Consider the following 18,582-nt stretch of genomic DNA (forward strand, 5'->3'; position numbering starts at 1 on the left):
AACAAAACAGCAGGCCTTAGAAGAAAGAGAAAAGCTAAAAGTCAAAGGGCAAATTCCAATTACTGTGACTTGTTTTTGAGAAACTGATTTCTAACCTTTCTAAAGGTTCAGATGAAACACTTACAAGCGGAATTAATCTTGGCACAGTGGATGGGAAAACTTCAGATACATAGTGCACCCTATACAAGTTTCCTTCAACTATCCACGGTGCTTCAACTTGCAGCCTTTTCTGTTCCCATAAAGTTTGCCTGACATATTTCACTTTTCATGCCCAGTAATAGCTGTAAATAGCTGTTCAAAGTATTTATGCATTGTATTCTGTGACTTCTTCTGGTAGCTGAAGAAATTAGAAGAAAATTATTTTTCTGTTTTCGGGATAGGTAAGATTTAGTAACCAAAAAATAAATAAAAATGCCACAGACCTGACACTATTCATACCATTAGCAATTGCATAATATATCTATACATATAATAAAATGCAAGAAGCTCATAATGCTTCAAGTTGCATGACAGCTGACAAACTGGCCTTTCAGAGCTGCTGGACCGCCACAATCCAATGGGTACTGAGAATGAGGAGAGAGAGATATAAAGGGCTTAAGCAGGCCAAACCTAACATTTTGCTGGAATAGGATTTAGGAGCCTATGAGGGTGTTTTTTTTTTAAAAAAGTTCTTTCCTCATTCTATCCAGAACACCTCCTCCTCATTGTCAACAGTGATATGGCTAAAAAGCATTCCAGTTTGGGTCCAGCCTCCAGTTTTTTTGACAAGAATGTTGCTCCTCACTAGGAAGAATGTCAAGTTCATTGCTACCTTGGCCACAATTTCTACCCAAGTCAAACTTTGTTTAAAAATAGAACTGAAAACTACCATTAAGGTTAACAGTTTGATAATCGTATCCTATTGATCACCCTCTATATTTTGTAGCCTAATTCCATTTGTGTGTAAGTAAATGTGTTTCCAGAGAAACAGTCACACAAAGGCCAGGCGGGTGAGCTTCACTGAAAAATAGACAGATGAATCCATTAACGGCTTTTTCTCTCGCTTGGCCTTTGAACTCTAAAATAGAGGGTTTAATTGCCTATTTTATGGCTTTAAACACTTTAAATGAATAATAAATTGTAATAACAGCATCGGCACAGTAACTAGCCGGACATTCCTCCTTGAGAGAAGAATGTGAACATCAAGAAGAGTGGCAGAAAGTACTAAGCATGCCTTTATTGATTGGTACACTGAGTTTGGGAGGCTATTAGGGACATGCAGTGAATCATTCCATCTGTGCAACTAACTTATCTCTTTAGAGCAATACATAAGCTGATGAGGGCTAATACAGGAGAAAGCATCCAACTCATGTCCTTAGTGATAACGGTGTAGATTTATTGATCACAAAATGGCAACACCTTCAAAAAGTACTATATATAGCAGACAGCTGTTACAGAGCCTAATGTTGTAATTGCACTCCCATTTGGTGTGGGAGTGAGCTTCACAGCATTGTGAAAGGAATGGCAGGTGTCATTTCCTGAAGCAAAAAAAAAAAAAAAAGAATTCATAACAATCATGAATGCCTATCTCAACCCCATAAAAGGGGGGGGGGGACCAGAGAAATTCTTCATAATTGGAAGTCTGATTACCTCTATATAAAGCAGATTTCCAAGTCACTGTCAATGCAGTTTTGTGCAACCTCTTGTCTTCTATATATAGTTTAGAGAACATTAGCTCTTTAGTTGAATGGCCATATTGGAAGTAATTTCAAAAGGATGCCACTTTTATTTTATTTCCTTTTATAAAGAGTTGCACTTGAGAACAGTAGTCATTATTATTATATTTCATTTATGAATCACTTCCTATGCAGCATCTCAAAATGACTTACAATATAATAAAAGAATATTTAAAACAATTACTGTATACAGTGGTACCTCAGGTTAAGTACTTAATTTGTTCCGGAGGTCTGTACTTAACCTGAAACTGTTCTTAACCTGAAGCACCACTTCAGCTAATGGGGCCTCCTGCTGCTGCCATGCCGCCAGAGCACAATTTCTGTTCTCACCCTGAAGCAAAGTTCTTAACCCGAGGTACTATTTCTGGGTTAGCGGAGTCTGTAACCTGAAGCATATGTAACCTGAAGTGTATGTAACCCAAGGTACCACTGTATATAAAAAATTATTGTGTATACAAAACTATATCTACCTACCTACCTATATGCAAAAACTCTCTTCTTTGTCCATCTGCCACACAACAGCCCTGCCAGTGGGTCTTACCCTCTGATATTAGCTGCCATCACCCTCCCACTTCTTCTTGCACCCCAGATGAGAGAGGACCTGGAATGCACCAAAGGAATTACTTTTAAAAAGGCTCTGAATTAGTGCACCCAGCACTCCTCAGTTCAACCTACAAACAAAATGCTGGGGAGAACAGGCTTAGCTTCCAGCTGCCTTATTCTAGTTCAATATCAAAGTCTTCAGCAGACCCCCCCCCCCTTAAACCTCCTAAAACCCAGGAACCCTGAGACAAACACACCCTGCATTTCCCAGGCAGTTTCCTTAAAAGTTACTTAGAGTGTAAAGGCAGCCCACACTCCCTGGGTCTCTCCCAGATCTCAGAAGACTGTTCTGGTCTCTTATAACTCTGATCCTTAACTTTCAGCAGCATTAATTCCAGGAGTCTATGTACACAGGGATTTTGGACCCTTGGAGTTGGCAATCACACACACTTCAGTGGCCAATTATAAAAAAATCTTTCAAAAGGAAAGGGTAGAGGAAAAGCAAAGAGCAGGTCAAAACAGAATGCAAAACAAACCACAGCTCTAAAACAGGACTAATCCTAGCCTAGATACTACAACATAATAATAATTCTAGTTTACTTCCAAGTTCAGCTTCCTAGAAAATCCTGCCTGGATTCCTGATAGGAGGGAATGCAACTGTGAGGGCTGCTCAGCTTTTAAAATCTCTCCCCCTGCTCCTGGGAGGAGTGACCCACTGGCTCTTTCTAAACAATGAGATCTGGAGTCAATTGCTGAGGTGGTCCCTCACATCTCTCAGGTAGGCATCTTAAGACCCTTTTCATACTTGGAGAGAACTGGCAAGAAATCTGTGCCAGGCTGTTGTAGAGAAGTGGTGGTGCAGACCAGGGCCTTTTTTCACAACCAGCCCCTTGAATCTTAATGCTTCTGCAGAGGAAAATGCCTGAAAAGGACTTATATTTTGCTCCAACTAAGTCATGTCAACAGCCAATGCTTAATTTAATCTTAATGGTTTCTTCCATTTACATTCATTATTATTATGACAGGTGCAAAGCCTGAGGTCCTCTAGGCATCGGACTCTAGTTCTCAACAGTCTCAGCCAGCAAGATTAGTGGTTGGGGACGATGAGGGAGCCCCACCCCTATTTTGAAGAGGGGGGGGGAGCCCCAGGCAGAAGCTATGAACCGCTGAATCACCTGCTGAAAGTAATAGGATATGTGCCTTTTTAATTGCCTCTAAAACATGGACCTTTTGTTCAATTTGTCTAAAATTTGGCAGGTCTGATGCCCTGGAGGGCAGTGGAGTACCTGAATATTTCATGCCATTTGGATGGAAAACAGCTCTTGTAACAGAATACTGGCAAGCTCTCCCATTGAAATTGTCTCTGGAAAAAAAATGGAAATGAATTGGACCTGATTCCAAATTAGGTCTGCATATGAATGAAAAGCAAATGAATGGATAACAAAGCTAATGAAATTATAATCACACAAAAAAATAGAATAAGTAAACCGACAATTCGTATACACCTCTACTTCAAACTGCAGGTGGGTGCTCACATAAATGACTACTTTGCCATACAAATATTTTTACAAAATTCCTCCAGTAAAGTAAAAGTAGTAAGTAGTTCAATGGTAGTGCACAGGTTTTGCATGAAGAAGGTCCCAGGATTATTTCCTAGGAGAGGAATAGCCAACACTGACACATCTTCTGTGTCAAACAAAGAAACGCAAAATGGTGGGGCATGCGCAATATGGATTTTTTTAAAGAGGCTATTTACTGAGAACTTTGATGGGTGCCACAGGAGCCACATATTGGTGGGAGCACTGGTTGCCATAGGTACCAGGCTGGTGACCCCTTTAAAGCTCTGTAGGGTGAATATAGAGCAGAGCAGTGGTTGCCCCTGAAATCATCAGCTGTGGAAAGTTCCATTTAAACATTCAGTTGTTGAATAAGTTATTTCATTAGAGAGGCTTATTTCCTTGCATTGTTTTTGCCTCCTTGAAGCAAACACTAACTCTTTTTCTGGAGATCTTGGCAATATTGAAATCTGTGGGAGTTTGTATTTTAACTCAGTGCAGGAGCAGGGAGAAGCACATTCTGAATAATCTTAAAATTTAGCTAATTTCACAGATTTCCATGGTGTAAATTTTAGTCAACTTCCAAGTAAGCAAATATTCAAACAGCCTTGCTTGTTTTGCATTTCCACACCATCTTCACTGCAATTTCCTTTCCCACAGTTCTCTGGTAAATTGTATTTAAAGATACACTTTTCAAAGACTGGTTTCAATCACAAATCTGTTCTTTCTTTCCTATGCCTTTGCCCAAGCCAACTTTAAAGTTCATGTTTTGTTGTCAATAGTGTGAAATTCATAATACAAGATGTGCTTATTTTAAATTTGTGAACAGTTCTTAAGTAGTATAGATTTCATGTTATGGCTGAGAGCCTTAGACCTTAAGATTAGTTAAGATGGAGAAGATTGCAGAAGGAAACCCAGTGAGATGGGCAGGGTATAAATCATAAAATTATTATTTTCCTAAGGAATGCTTCCCTACACCATCCACTGCAGACCCTTGCTCCCAGCAAAATATCTCCAGGAACTCAGCTCTTCTCTTGACCAACATGGAGGGTGGTATGGTCACTGGTGGAGGAAGAGGAGTGCGGGGGAAGTGCACTGCCCCTGGCAGCACAATCCTGGTGGGGTGCCATCGTGGCTGCCCCCCCCCACGCTGGGCGCTGCGCCCCTGCAGGTGGCGTGTCTCGCCCCCAGGACATGCACTATGCCCCTGCAGGTGGTGTGCCCCACCCCAGGATGTGCACCAGCCCCACCCCCACCTGCTCTTCGCCTCCAGTGCCGGAGTATGAAGCTCCGCCACTGGGTATGGTGCATTGCCAGACCTTGGGGGCTCAAATTTCAGTGGTGCCCTGTGTGATGCCAAAATTTTGTGCCCATCCACCTCTCAAGCTCCATTCCAAATAGCAGTTGTGGCATTCCCTGATTCTCATTATGTGAGACTAGCATTACATGAAATTGAATTAAGTTCCATTAAAATTAATATGACTCAGTTAATATAGCGCAACCAACATTAGTAAGGTGTGGTACAACTGTGGTAGAAGAAGGTAAAGAATAATAAAGAATGATATACTAGAACAATAATCTCTCAGACTTTCTCACCTAAATTTCAATTAATTATTTTCCACATAGAATTTCCTCCCTTCTATTAATAAATCTTCCATCTCCCTTACAAATACTGTGCTTTCTGTAAAGCCTATTTTTACATTCGTCTTCCTCATAGACTTTAGAAATAGATTAATCTATTTGATTCTTGTTAAACTTCAATAATTGCTCTTTCTCCAATCAATACACATCTAATTAATAGGAAAATTATTGTTCTGCTAAATTAAGGCCACTTTTTCCAAAGTTTTGTTGATTGTTTTAGATTGTTTTGCCATTTTTACTATGCCTAAAATGTGAACAGATTTAATTTCTGGAGATCAAAAGAAGAGCTCAGAGGCCACATCCACATTTAAAGTGCTGTAATACCATTTCAGCAGTCTTGGCTTCCCTCAAAGCATCCTGGGAACTGTAGCTTGTTAAGGCTGCTTCTGAAAGTTCTTAGGAGATTCTATCCTAAGTGAGCTCTAATTTTCAGAGTTCCCTTGAAAGGGAGATTGCTTGTTCCACCACCCTGAAAATGGTAGCTCTGTGAAACCGGGTCCTTTGGCTTCACCAGCCAGTAATGTGAACCTCAAAGATCCCAGTATCATAAGGATTCCTTGTAAAGTTGCTTTCTGCAGAACAAGTGTGGGAACCTTTGGCCATGCTTGCTGAGGCTGATAGGATTTGTATCCTTTTCTTCAGATTCGGGGAAAAATCTTCAATCTAGAAAGTGCAAGTAGTGGGTGCTTTTTGTATCTCAATAGGGATGCTGTGCTGCTCCACAAAACAAGGGCAGCCACACTGAGAGCCCTGCTCTCAGTTACTGATCGCCAAAGAATTGATGCTTTTGAATTATGGTGCTGGAGGAGACTCTTGAGAGTCCCATGGACTGCAAGAAGATCAAACGTATCCATTCTTAAGGAAATCAGCCCTGAGTGCTCACTGGAAGGACAGATCGTGAAGCTGAGGCTCCAATACTTGGCCACCTCATGAGAAGAGAGGACTCCCTGGAAAAGACCCTGCTGTTGGGAAAGATGGAAGGCACAAGGAGAAGGGGACGACAGAGATGGTTGGATGGTGTTCTCGAAGCTACCAGCATGAGTTTGACCAAACTGCGGGAGGCAGTGGAGGACAGAAGTGCCTGGCGTGCTCTGGTCCATGGGGTCACGAAGAGTCGGACACGACTAAACGACTAAACAACAACAACAACAAAGACTTCCTATACAGTGGTGCCCCGCAAGACTAATGCCTCGCAAGACGAAAAACTCGCTAGACGAAAGAGTTTTCCGTTTTCGAGTTGCTTCGCAAGACGAATTTCCCTATGGGCTTGCTTTGCAAGACGAAAATGTCCAGCAACTTTGTTTCCTTTGCCTTAAAACCGTTAAAACCAAGGGTGCATTGCTTGAACAGCTGCAGTTGCGACTTGACTTCGAGGAGCAACTGTTAGCACGCGGTTTGGTAGCATTTTTTCAGGTTTTTGAGGACTTTGCTGATTTTTGAAGCTTTTCCAAAACTTCTTTTGCATCCATTTGGTAAGTTAAACTTTTAAAACTTTTTTGGGGGTTTTTGGATTTTGGGTTGGGGTGTTTGGAATTCAAGGACTTGGTGTGTGGGGGGGGGGGTTGCAAGAATCTTGGAGCTTGTGGGGGGGTTTGAATTTTTCTGATTTTCTGTGACCATTGGGCCATGTTGTTTTTTTAAAAAAAATATCTGAGTTTGAATTTCTCTGTGGTGGGTGGCTGGGGGAACAGTTGGGGAGGGGTTGGCAGGAATCTGGGAGCTTGTGGGTTTTTTTTCCTCCTGATTTTCTGTGACCATTGGGCCATGTTGTTGTTTTTTAAAAAAAAATTCTGAGTTTGAATTTCTGTGTGGTGGGTGGCTGGGGGAACAGTTGGGGAGGGGTTTGCAACTGTTGGGGAGGGGTTTGCAATTTCTGTGTGGTGGGTGGGTGGCTGGGGGAACAGTTGAGGTTTTTGAAGACTTTGGTGATTTCTGAAGCTTTTCCAAAACTTCTTTTGCAGCCATTCGAGGTTTTTGAAGACTTCGGTGATTTTTGAAGCTTTTCCAAAACTTCTTTTGCATCCATTTGGTAAGTTAAACTTTTAAAACTTTTTGGGGGGGTTTTGGATTTTGGGTTGGGGTTGGTTGGGACTTTGTTCTGGGTTTGAATTTCTGTGTGGTGGTGGCTGGGTGCTTTTGAATTTTTTGGAAGTGAAGCACTGATTTTGTGTGTGTGTGTGTGTGTGTGTGAGTTTACGAAGGTAGGAGCTGTGCTGCCATGGGACCCAAGAAGACTGCTGCTGTAGAGGCCAGAGAGAGGAAGAAGGAGAAGGTGATGCTGGAAATGAAGAAGGAGATCATCCAGAAGCACGACGGTGGAATGCGTGTGACGGACCTCGCCAGGGAGTATGGGAGGAATCCATCGACCATCGGGACCATCCTGAAGATGAGGGAGAAGATCCTGGCGACTGATGCAGCCAAGGGAGTCACCAGGATCGTGAAGAACCGCCCAGCTGTTCTGGAGGAGGTCGAGAAGTTGCTGCTCATCTGGTTAGAAGAGAAGCAGCGTGCAGGGGACACAGTGACTGAGGCTGTCATTTGTGAGAAGGCCAAGACCTTGTACGCAGACCTCGTCTGGGAACAGCCAGGAACCTCATGCGAGCCAGAAGTCTTCAAGGCAAGCAGAGGTTGGTTTGACCGGTTCAAGACAAGATCTGGAATCCACAGCGTGGTCAGGCATGGAGAGGCTGCCAGTTCTGATGTTCCTGCGGCTGAAGACTTTGCAGCGGAGTTCCTGCAGGTTGTGAAGACGGAGGGCTACGTTCCACAGCAGGTCTTCAACTGCGACGAGACCGGGCTGTTTTGGAAGAGGATGCCCAAAAGGACTTTCATCACACAGGAGGAGGCCAAGTTGCCTGGCCACAAGCCCACGAAGGACCGTCTGACCCTGCTCTTCTGTGCCAACACAAGCGGCGACCTGAAGATCAAGCCCCTGCTGGTGTACCACTCGGAGAACCCACGGGCCTTCAAGAGACACAAGGTTGACAAGGAGCAGCTGAGTGTCATGTGGCGATCCAACAGTAAGGCTTGGGTCACACGTGTGCTGTTTGTGGACTGGGTCAATCTTGCTTTTGGCCCTGCTGTCAAACAGTACCTGCTGGACAACGACCTGCCGCTGAAGGCTTTGCTTCTGATGGACAATGCTCCTGCTCATCCTAAAGGCCTTGAGGTGGACTTGTTGGAGGAGTTCAGCTTCATCAACATCATGTTCCTGCTGCCTAACACCACGCCACTGCTCCAGCCGATGGATCAGCAGGTCATCGCCAGTTTCAAAAAACTCTACACCAAGGAGATTTTCAGGCGATGCTTCGAGGTGACTGATTGCACCACCATCACCCTGCGGGAATTCTGGAAGGACCACTTCGACATCGTCACCTGCTTGAAGATGATCACCACGGCCTGGGACGGGCTCAGCCAGAGAAATTTGAATTGCGCTTGGCGCAGCCTGTGGCCGGACTGTGTGGCACCAAGTGACTCTGATGCACCAGAGTCAACAGTGGTGCAGGACATTGTTGCCTTGGGGAGGACCATGGGCCTGGAGGTCACAGAGGAGGACGTCTGCGAGCTGGTGGAGGAGCACGACCATGAGCTGACCACCCAGGAGCTGGTTGAACTGCAGGCAGAGGCTGCGCAGGAGTGGGCCTCGCTGGAAGAGGAGGAAGCAACTGAGGAACAGCTGTCCTCCAAAGAACTGAGGGACATTTGCCTGAAGTGGAAGGATGTGCAGGCTTTTGCACAGCGGCACCACCCTGACAAGCACATGGCACATGACCTTGCGAACACTTTTGATACGACGGTCATGTCGCCTTTCAGGGAGGTGCTGAAAAGGTGGATGAAGCAGCAGACCATGGACAGGTTCATCAGCAAGAAGCAAAGAGTGGAAGAGGAACCTTCTTCGAGTGGTCCCCCAGAGTCTTAGAAAATGTACTGTACACTTTGTTGATTTTTAAATGTTTTTCTGTCATGTTTAGAAACTTAATTTATTGTTCCTTCAGTTTTTGAAATGCTCTTTACAGTATGTGTGACTTTAAAGAGCAGTTAATAAACTCTTTTTGTACCAAATTTGGCTAGGTTTGGACTTTTACTGTACACTTTGTTGATTTTTAAATGTTTTTCTGTCATGTTTAGAAACTTAAATTATTGTTCCTTCAGTTTTTGAAATGCTCTTTACAGTATGTGTGACTTTAAAGAGCAGTTAATAAACTCTTTTTGTACCAAATTTGGCTTTGTTTTGACTTTTTTTGACCATAGGAACGCATTAATTGATTTTCAATGCATTCCTATGGGATTTCGTGCTTCGCAAGATGAAAAATTCGCTAGACGAAAAAACTCACGGAACAAATTAATTTCGTCTTGCGAGGCACCACTGTACTCTACTCTTGAAGGAGACACTGTCCTGCAGAATGCAGTTATCTATTCAATAGGTTAGGGATAAGGCAGTCTATTGAGGAACCTGTTCCTGAGCTTAATAGAAACTTATAATTTAACACCAAAACTTTGAACTTGGCCTGGTAGCAGATTGGCAGCCAATGCAAATCCCACAAACAATAAGTTGTATCCTGGCAGTAGTTTGTCCCCACAGGGATGGCCGTCCATCAATCAATATTGTAATAGAATTATTTAAATAAATACATTATATGAGTATTATAACATGTTATGAGGGAGGAATTTTGGTGCTAAGAACTTATCACAGAAGCACATCTAGATGTACTTGCATGATTTCCGTGCTCTGTGCATGTTCATTGATAATAAGTATTAAGACACGTAGCCTTAAATTTAAAGGAGTTCAGGAGCCAGTGAAGTATAGTGGTTAGGGTGCCATACCAGGACCAGCGTTCAAATTCTTATTGAGTCATGAAGCTCACTGGGTGACCTTGGGTGAGTCACTCTCTTCTAGTCTTACCTACGTCATTGAGTTGTTGCAGAGATAACCTGGAGCGTTGAAGAAACTATGTATTCTACTTTGAGCAACCTGGATGAAAGGTGGGATAGAAATGCAATAGTAAAACATGAAGCTAAACTGTAAACATGAAATAAAAAATGCAACGTATCTGCCCTATTTAAATATGCTCTTTATGATCCATCGGCAAAAAGAATGTGGAATTTGCGGAAAAGATCTTTATATTGCATTGTGGGTTTCATAGGTTTAAGAATGCATAAGCGGTTTGCCATTTTCCTGCAGCTTGGGAAGTTAAAGATGCTTTGATGACCAGTTCTCAACAAGGTACTTTTCACAGCGGCAGGGGGGGGGGGCTCAGAGATGAGAAAGAGCAAAGGCATTCTAGTGTTGAAGGGGGGAAATGTATCTGCCCTATTCTAATATGCTCTTTATGATAATAGCAAAAAATAACCTTAGCACATAGCATATCTTGGTGATTAATGATAGGGTCATTAATTAAATCTCATCCATCAGATATTCATTAGTCTCTAGGTAAGGCAGTTCAATCACTGTGATTACTAAGATTTAATACTATAAATAAATACAGTACATTTCTTATCAGCTATTTTAGCAACCTTGATAATATAATGACTTGTAGAGCTCTTTTTCTTCGCTGATTAATTTAAGTAGTTTTTAAATTAATATGATTTTATTTCCTAACATTATGCTTACTAAAGGGAAAAACGGTTTTTGTCTTCAGTGCTTGTTACAAAAAAAAAAAAAAACCCCAATGCATCTGAGTTTGACTTCTATAGAAAAGGGTAATATTACATTTTTAATTATTGTGGAAGCACAAGTGTATTTTTGCTCTTATACACCAGATAAGGATATTGTGATACTGTCACTGTAATGTTGAGGAGTTCAGACCATATTTTTCAATGTGTGCTGGCGTTCACTCAGGGGAGGAGGAAGGGGGTGCTGTGGGTGCAGACCGCCCCAGGTGTCACCACTGAGGGGGGTGACAAAATGCCGGACAGCACTCACCGCAGGGACTGCAGTGTGCCCTAGCCATGCATCTCTCTCAGAAGAGACGTGGTGGCTTAGGCGCACACAGGCCCTGCGCTGCCCAAACAGTCCGCCAGCTGCCTCCCCCCCTCCAGCTGTAGGGTGGCTGAGTGGGAGGAGGTAGGCAGACTCCAGAGGCCCTGCGGTGTGCCCCACCCCTATGGGTGTGCCACCCCAGGCGCCTGAGCGGCTTCCTCCACCGCTGCATTCACCAGGTTCTACGGTAGTTCTAGTTCAGGTCTCCCAGAAATACTCTTAGAGGCTGGGCCCTAAGACAGCTGAGGACATTGATTTCTGGTGGGCTTTTTATCATGCCTAATGGTTGGTTTAGTTTGTTATACAGTGGTACCTCCAGTTATGAACTTAATTCGTTCCGGAGGTCCGTTCTTAAGCTGAAACCGTTCTTATACTGAGGCGCACTTTCACTAATGAGGTTTCCTGCTGTGCATGCGCCTCTGGCGCATGATTTACGCTTGCATCCTGGGGCAAAGTTTGCTTCCAGGAGCAACTACTTCCGGGTTAGTGGAGCTCGTTACCTGAAGCGTTCGCAAGGAGGACAGTACGTAACCAGAGGTATTACCATAAAGTATTTTTGCACCATCCTTTGTGCAGTTACTAATGACCATTTTCACATTAAAACTGAAGATGGCTTAGGTTTAAGTTAGTGATGAATGCAGCTAGGACTCCATCTGGCTCTGTTATTACAGAGTGCAATCTGAGGGTATGTTACTTGGAGGACTGAGGGTCTACTACCTATACTAAAGACCAGGGGCAGAGAATCTCAGTGGCCTGCCAAGTCTCTATCTGGCTCTCTAGGCAACACATCCTTCCCAGTGACCCCACACACTTGCTTCACACACTTTGGTAGATTTTACCTGCCTGAGATGTGCTCAACTCTGTTAATGCCCTTGCTTGCCTAGATGTAAGGTGGTGTGTGCGTTTATAGAAATGACCCTCCTCGTTTCATTTACATTTGTTGCTCCATTCACTTTTGCTTTTGGTCCACTCACCACTAACACATGACAGTGTTTGGGCTGAAAAATGTTCCCTGCACTGCTCTGTGCCCTTGAAGTTCATGCCTGCAGAAATTTGTCACAGCTGGCACTCCTTGTAGGTTCACGGTTTGGGAGTTCTTCTGGACTCAATACTTTCTGTGGAAGCACAGGTGGCAACAGCAGCGTGGAGTTCCTTTGGTATCTTAAACATGACACTATGCAGAGAAAGTGGACACCAAAGTTATGCATGCACTAGTTACATGTTCTGGAAACTTCAGCTGGGTGCTCACCAACTACGAAATATGAACACACTGCACCATTCCTTTACCAATTTACGAGAAACTTGTGTGTTTCTGGGCACAGTTCACAGTGTTATAAGCAGTGCATTCACCCACATGATTTTGCTTGTGCATGGAAATTGGTGTCAGAAGCCCTACTTGATGGTCTACCAAGAAGATGTTAGACCAATTATTCTAGTGTGATTCACACCTCAGGAGGTGGTGGACTCTTCAATAGAGGTTTTTAAGCAGAGATTGGAGGACCATCTGTCATGGATGCTTTAGCTGAGATTCATACATTGAAGGAGGTTGGAAGGGATCCTTGAGAACTCTGTAGTTCTGTGATTTTATAATAGCAAATCTGGGTTTCCTTTGCAGAATATATGAAAAATAGCCATAGGAAATACATAGGATGTAGGTATATGATTTGTTTCTCACCCCAGGCTATATTGAGAAGGAAGATTTGGTGGCGGGAGGGAGGGAGGGAAAATTCTCATGGAAGGGAGGGAGGGCAAATTCTCAGCTGCAGGACTGGAACAACAGTGGGTCAGTTTAGATGCTTTTGTGTTCCATCAACAATAAATATAAACCCATGATTATGACTATTCCTATATTATATAGATTAAGTATCAAACAAAATAGTTTGAAACAAGCAAAATAGTGTTTGACTCTCATTCTTTCTGATTTTTTTTTAATACAACAACGAGAGCCTCATTCTAATTATGCATTCTCTGCCCCTGCCTCATCTCATGGCAATGAGCTTTTCAATCTAATTGTATGTGTTTTGTGGATAATTTTCCCATTTGTGTTTTGATTTGACCATCTTGCAAATTCATTTCCTTTTGTCCTTGTGTTATCAGATGAGGCAGGCTTGGAGCTGGTGTCCTTCCTATCCGTTCCACATATTGTTGCATAAATAACTATGCCGCTTCTAATTTGTCTGATTGTTAAGGTCAACATTTGCAAACTTTCCAGTCCCTGTGAAGATGTGAATTTTGCCATGCCTTTAATCATGCTCAAATCACTTTCAATTCTCCAGCCCCTCTTGAGAAGGTGACTAATATTATACATTACATACCAGATAAGACAGAACCTCTGATAAACATTATGATGCCATTATATATTATTCTCCATCCTAATGCTATTTTGTTATAAAGCTGCCCAATAATAATGGGGATTTTTATTGAAATGACTAGATTTCTATGGAGAAACTCTTATATTTCATATAATAAAAACAAATACATATGTGTATTATAGAAAGTTTATCTCCTCCCCCCCCCATGCTGTTTTAATGAAAATTAAGAATTTGCTTTCTAAAAACCTTGAATAGTTAATCTATCGCCCTTCTAGCTCAAATAGTAAGCATGGCCATTTCGTGGCTTTTCTGCGCTTTCTCTAATCACTGTTCTAAATGATTTAACATTCCCTCTTCACCTTGCTGGTGGGTACAACTAAGGAGGAGGGTCAGGCAACAAGTTTTTTTCCCTGGACCTCAGGGCCTGTCAGTCTCAAAAGCTTAAATGAAAGGATCTGTCAATCTTGGTTCTCTCAGTTTCTGGTTTTCCACATTTTTGCAGCAATTTCTTTTTAATCCTTATGAGTATTCTTCAGCATTTTAGTCCATAGCTTGCCAAGTTGCTGACTGAAAAATGAGTGTATTATTTTGTCAGTATTGTGTATTATTGCTGCTGTTGTTTATTTCATTTATTTATATACCACTTATATGCCAAAATGGCTTCTAAGTGTTTGGCTGCTTGTGAATTTCTGGGGTGAATTTAAGGTTCTTGTTCTTACTTAAAAAAAGGTAAATGAGTTGCACCTTTGCAATGTAAGGGCTTCCTTCTTCCACATGTACCTTCCTGTGTGCACTGGAGGCCTTGCTCCATGTGTTCCTACTAGCTGATTTGGGTGGCTGTGTTCTAGGTGCTTGGCCTTTTCCAAAGGGGCACCACCAACATTATGGAATTATCTGTCCATAGAGAGGCTCATTTACCCCCAACAGTATATGTAAATCCTGAATCTTTAAGCAAGCCTTGGGGTTAGTTTATTTTTATTGCTTCTTCTTTTTTATTATTCTTTTTTTATTTAGTTGATGATAACTTTTAAAGATTCTCTGAGTTTTTCTGTGTGTCTGTGTGTGTGTGAGTGAGAGAGTGTGAGTGAGTTTTCTCTCTCTCTCTCTCTCTCTCTCTCTCTCACACACACACACACACACACACACACACATGCTTTGGCTCTGCAATATTGTGATGTTTTAGTGTTTTTGATGTTAGCCACTTTGAATTAATGTACATGAAAAAGTAGTATAAATAAAATAAGAGTGCCTGCATTGCTCCTTCTACTAACAGCATTGTAGTCTTTGAATAATAGTGGGAGTAACAATAATAGATACTTAAATACAATATGCAACGTTAATAAACTACGTGCTAGGCTTTTTGTGTGAGATTATGTTGATGATGAGGGGACGCAGGTGGCGCTGTGGGTTAAAGCCTCAGCGCCTAGGACTTGCCGATTGAAAGGTCGGCGGTTCGAATCCCTGCGGCGGGGTGCGCTCCCGCTGCTCGGTCCCAGCGCCTGCCAACCTAGCAGTTCGAAAGCACCTCCGGGTGCAAGTAGATAAATAGGGACTGCTTACCAGCGGGAAGGTAAACGGCGCTTCCGTGTGCGGCTCTGGCTCGCCAGATGCAGCTTTGTCACACTGGCCACGTGACCCGGAAGTGTCTCCGGACAGCGCTGGCCCCTGGCCTCTTAAGTGAGATGGGCGCACAACCCCAGAGTCTGTCAAGACTGGTCCGTACGGGCAGGGGTACCTTTACCTTTACCTTTATGTTGATGATGAAGATGAAGGTGTTGTGTTTTTTTTTTTTAAAAAAAAAAGAAACTTAACATCACATTACAGACGATTGTTGTTTGTTTTGTTTGTCACACTTGAAGCTGTAGGACAGGGATTGGAGAACCAGTCCTGGCCATAGGGCAAGATCTTTATCCCCTGAACTTCTGGCCAGCCCAAGTTGACAGGTAGGCAGGCCATCCCACTTGTCAATCACCTTTCATCACAGTAATATGAGTTGATGCTTCACTTTGAATGCTTCTCAGCCCTGTCTCAGCTTCTTCATATGGCTGCTTCTTCAGCTTCAGATTCATGACCATACCTTTCTCCCATTCCAGTGCTGCGGTTTTGCTAACTTCAGACAGAACCCTTTAATCAATCAAAAGTTACACAAAATGAGATATTGCCAATCCAACATCTCATCCCCCCTCCTTTCAACTAAGAAGCAGTGAGTTCAAATGAAGTGTCTGCTAAAGGACCTACCACAGCCTGACCTTTTCTAAATTCCACTGTCCCCTATAAAAAATAATGGGCTCTAATGTCAACTGACATAATGGAAAACCTTGCAAGGCACATAATCACCTCAACTGTATCAGCCTAACTGTTTCTTGGATGATTGCCAACTGAAAACCACCTGTGCAGTCTATCTTCACGGCCTCTTTTAGAAATCACAGTGTTAACTCTTTACCCTCATTTCGTTCACAAACCAGTTTTCATAACAAAACAACATTATTACCTATCAATTTATATTACACTTTTGTAAATTTAACTTCCTTTTGCTACTGTTTCTCCAAGGTTCTCTTCTTGAGGATTGTGACAGTGACTTCCTTTGAGCATTCCTGTTCCACTGCCCTCAGCCATGAAGCTGTAAGTATAGGGTTGAGGAACCTTGTTGAGCCTGAAGCCAACATTTCTTCCAAGTACCACAAACCATTGGCAGCAGAGGCAGATTTAGGGCAGGGTGACCAGTTCCCCCTCACAAAACACCAAGTCGAGGGTGTATCTTCCTGCCTCCTTCCCAAAGCTTAGTGCTTGCCTAGCTTTGTGAAGGAGATGGGAGGGCTCTAGAACCCTGCCTGAGCCCTCAGGCTTCCTTCCCAAAGCCTGTTGCCTCACATATCCAGCTTTAGAAAAGTGGTGCCCAATGAAACCTTTCATGGAAGGCAATGATAATGATGAGGGAACCTCTCCCTCTCCCATCCCACAGCAAGCCCCTTTTAACACTTGCTAGATCCAGAAATTAGAGTAATCTGGCACCCATTTTCACACTCAAGTCTTGATTGAATTCAAACACTTTCTGAATCCTGAGATTATAGGAGTCTGGCACCCACAAATTTATAACAAAATTGTCTTTCTAAGCAATAAGCTGGCTTCCCAAAATTTGTAAAATGTTTTGCAAAGGTTTTAGATTCTTAGTTCTTTCATAATTCTTTATAAGGCAGCATCCAAACCTGTATTTTGACCTAGTTCTTTATGTCTATTGAAGTCATTCCTCAGTAATTTAAATAAAATTGCAAACAGAGTTGAAAATAGTGGGTTTTTGTACTCCCATTCTAAGAACAGCAGAGCAAATACGTCAGATAACTTGCATTGCATTAGATATTCTAACGCACAGTGCCCTGTAAGAGGCTTGCAGATGTCACAACAATCTCATCATATTGTCAATGAAAGTCTGTTGAGACCATATTCTACAATGTCATGATCAAATGAAACAATGTCAGAACAAGCCTCAGAGACCTGCTCTTACTGCAGGAAATTACTGTGACAAAATTACTTTAGTAAAATTCTATGAGAGTGGTCGTAAACAAACAGAACATCTTCATGCACCATTCAATGTTACACGGTCAGTGCATATATAAAACATTTAAATTCTGTGACTACAAAACTAGGAGAAATCAGGGAAACAGCAGAATTCTTTAATCTCCCGTTGTTGTAAAATGCAACAGCACACAGTTTTCCTGGGTGGATTTATGTAGCAGAATGGAGCAAAACCAAATGTGCATTGGCAGGGGGACATCAACAATATCAGTCATGGGTTACCCATGTCTATTTTGTCTCTGCTACTTTACTTCATTTCTTTCCCTTTAGCCCTGTCCACTGCCATCACGTTCCACATCTATCTCAACTTTCCAGAATTAAAAAAAAAAAAAAATATTTGGTTGGGCTGCTGCTGTTTGTTATAATAGTCATGAATCGTTAACACTATTGTATTACACTTTTGTGTCAGAACAGCATGGTATCAAAGGCTTTAAATAAATAAATATCTGCTGGTTTCCCCCCAGTTGTGGCATTCCTATTTCCCACTCTAAGGTCATGTTGAAGCACAGTAATCCAACCTTATGGATCTTGCTGCCTCAGGAGACATACAGGGCAATGACATGGTTTTTATTTAACTGCCAGGTTAGAAACATTTTTATTCAGAAAGGCTTTTTACTGCTGGATGTTTTTTTGTTCCCAATGGAATATGCATGTCTGCTGCTCTTGGCTTTTATCTGATTGTGTTGTTATGTTTCTGTTCATTGTTGGAAGCTCATTTACTAGTAGTGTCAATATACACTACTCTCTCTCTCTCTGTGTGTGTGTGTGTGTGTGTGTGTGTGTGTACAGTGGTACCTCAGGTTACATAAGCTTCAGGTTACAGACTCCACTAACCCAGAAATAGTGCTTCAGGTTAAGAACTTTGCTTCAGGATGAGAACAGAAATCGTGCTCCGGCAGCATGGCAGCAGCATGAGGCCCCCATTAGCTAAAGTTGTGCTTCAGGTTAAGAACAGTTTCAGGTTAAGTACGGACCTCCAGAACGAATTAAGTACTTAACCAGAGGTACCACTGTACACACACATGCATACCCTCCAATTCATTGAAGCAAAAAACCAGGATGCACTCCCGCATGAGTCATGCACATTTTGGGGCACCACACACTTTTTCGGGGCAAGATCACAGCAAGAAAACATGCAAGATCATGGCACCCCAAATGGCCACTGTGCTCTCACATGAAAAAACAGGATGCCCTGGTGGCGGGGTATGTGTATGAAAACACACACACAAACACTCATGCATCTGCATGCACACACGCATGCG

At 42.6% G+C, this 18,582-nt stretch overlaps 2 long non-coding RNA genes across 2 annotated transcripts in view; one reads left to right on the plus strand and one right to left on the minus strand.

The window, feature by feature from the left end:
* LOC307223483 overlaps window positions 1–18,582 on the minus strand; it is a 261,583-nt gene that overhangs the window by 227,974 nt on the left and 15,027 nt on the right. The window lies entirely within an intron of this gene.
* Window positions 7,939–9,517, plus strand: LOC307224105. Its single transcript, XR_013842426.1, has 2 exons — window positions 7,939–8,198; window positions 9,132–9,517. It is a non-coding gene; the product is annotated as an uncharacterized lncRNA (long non-coding RNA).

Source organism: Podarcis cretensis (assembly GCF_951804945.1).
Source record: "Podarcis cretensis genome assembly, chromosome: 9".
Lineage (NCBI taxonomy): Eukaryota > Metazoa > Chordata > Lepidosauria > Squamata > Lacertidae > Podarcis > Podarcis cretensis.